Below are 2,789 nucleotides of genomic sequence, written 5' to 3' on the forward strand. Positions count from 1 at the left end.
GGTCGAATATTTAGGATATACGAGGTCTGTTCAAAAAGTATCGCGAATTTTGAATTTCCGCGGGTTACGTATATTCGATTTTCGATTTTTTGTGGCGTTATGTTGGTACTCATGTCTCTCACTTATGCCGACAAGTTCGGCCATTTTGAATGTTCAGTTAATTTTTGACAGCTGCTTTGCTTGCACGTGTTTTGGCTCGTCTTCGATTTTTGCCTATTCCAAAAAATGGATCAAAGAATCTGTATCAAATTTTGTGTGAAAAACAAAATTAAGTGCGCGGACGCATTCCGAATGTTGACTGTGGCATATGGTGAAGCTACCTTGGACCGAAGCAACGTTTATCGGTGGTACAAAATGTTCTCAGAGGGCCGAGAAGATGTGAACGACGAAGAGCGTGCCGGACGCCCGAGCACGTCAACAACAGACGAAAACATTGATGAAGTGAAGAAAATAGTATTGGCCAATCGTCGAATCACCGTTAGAGAGGTTGCTGAGGACCTAAACATATCGATTGGCTCGTGCCATTCGATTTTTACCAATGATTTGGGCATGAGACGGGTCGCCGCGAAATTCGTACCAAAATTGCTCAATTTCGACCAAAAACAGCATCGCATTAACATTGCTAAGGAGCTGTTGGACTCTGTCCGCGACGACCCAAATTTGCTCCAGAGGGTCATAACTGGTGACGAATCATGGGTTTATGGTTATGACGTGGAAACCAAAGCTCAATCATCCCAATGGAAGCTGCCGCACGAGCCAAGACCGAAAAAAGCGCGCCAAGTTCGGTCGAATGTGAAGGTTTTGCTTACAGTTTTCTTCGATTGCAGGGGCGTGGTGCATCATGAGTTCTTGCCACAGGGTAGAACGGTCAATAAGGAATATTACCTGCAAGTTATGCGCAATTTGCGCGAAGCAATCCGCCAGAAACGCCCGGATTTGTGGAAGAACAAAAATTGGCTTTTGCACCATGATAACGCCCCTGCTCACACATCGTTGCTTGTGCGCGAATTTTTGACCAAAAACAACACACTAATGATGCCGCAGCCACCGTATTCCCCAGATCTGGCCCCCTGTGACTTTTTCTTGTTCCCGAAACTGAAGAGGCCCATGAAAGGACGACGCTACGCTACGATTGAGGAGATAAAGACGGCATCGAAGGAGGAGCTGAACAAGATCACAAAAAATAATTTTTTGAAGTGCTTCGAGGATTGGAAAAAACGTTGGCACAAGTGTATAATATCTGATGGAGATTACTTTGAAGGGGACAAAATAGATATTCATGAATAAATAAATAATTTTTGAAAAAACACAAAATTCGCGATACTTTTTGAACAGACCTCGTATTTTGACTGATCAGGGAATTACCCCGAGCGAGCGGCATGTAGAAGCCGTCAAGAAATTCCCAGTGTCTAAAAATATTTATGAACTTTAGAGATTCCTGAATTTAGTTAACTTCTTCCGAAGATTTGTTCCTAGATTTGCCGAGATAGCTAAACCATTTTATTCGTTACTTAAAAAATCAGTAATGTTTAAGTTTAACGAACAATGCATAACAGCAAAAAATTAAAATCCTCACCTTTTCGGTGTTGCAATTATATGATCCGCGTCGCGAGAATTACACACGGATGCAAGTTCAATTGCTTTAGCAGCAATCCTTCTACGTAGGCTGCTGGAAAAGTTTCTGTAAACAATATGAAAAAAAACATGTAAAATTCGGTAAATGGCTTTATTGTTTTTCGAAATATTCGCCTTTAAGATCGATACATTTTTGCATACACTCGAACCAATTTTCGAAGCATTTTTTCCACTGTAAGGCTGTAACAGAAATCAGTGTACGAAATGTTTCAACAGCTGCTTCAGGCAACTCAAATCGCTCACCACGCATCTTATTTTTAATGTTTGGGAACAAAAAGAAGTCATTAAGTGATAAATCAGGTGAATACGGATAATGAGTCATCAATTCGACATTATTACTAGATAAAAAATCAACGGTTTGACGTGCTGTGTGACAGCTGGCGTTGTCATGATGAAGGATGATTGAGCGAGACCGGCATATAACATACCGCGAGATTCAGGCATCCTTAGGCATTGACATGAAAGCAATATATACGATTTTGCATGATCACTTGAGCGTACGAAAAGAAGCGACGATTTCGGTTTGTTCTACGCAATTCATTTATGACTTCTGGCAAACAAATTGTTGTATACCAATCAGTATTTACAGTCCTTCGATCCTCTAAACCCACGGTTGTCACATGTCCGGTATAACCAAAAAAACAAGCAATCATTTGCTTGGCAGCACTGCGTGAACGAACAACTTTTGTTGGTTTCGGTTCATTTTGAAATACCCAAACAGTGGATTGTTGTTTACTTTCGGGCTCATACGAATAGATCCATGTTTCGTCCCCAGTAACGATGCTGTAGACCAAATTTGACAGACCGGTTGAATTTCTTGAGCATTTCTTTGCTCCTTTTAACACGAGCCTGTTTTTGAGCTTTGGTCAAATTGTGTGGGATCCAACGACTGCAAAGTTTCCGTACGCTCAAGTGATCATGCAAAATCGTATGTATTGCTTTCATGTCAATGCTTAAGGAACCTTGCCTGAATCTCGCAGTATGTTATATGCCGGTCTCGCTCAATCATTTCACGCACAGCATCAACATTAGTGGCAACAACAGACGTGGACAGACGGTCTTCACGGAATTCATCACTAAGAAAGGTACGTTCATGCTGGAATTCAGCAAACAAATTATAAACAGTTCTATTGAATGGTGCTTCATTCCCAAAA

Source organism: Trachymyrmex septentrionalis, unplaced genomic scaffold, assembly GCF_001594115.1.
Source record: "Trachymyrmex septentrionalis isolate Tsep2-gDNA-1 unplaced genomic scaffold, Tsep1.0 scaffold139, whole genome shotgun sequence".
NCBI classification, from domain to species: domain Eukaryota; kingdom Metazoa; phylum Arthropoda; class Insecta; order Hymenoptera; family Formicidae; genus Trachymyrmex; species Trachymyrmex septentrionalis.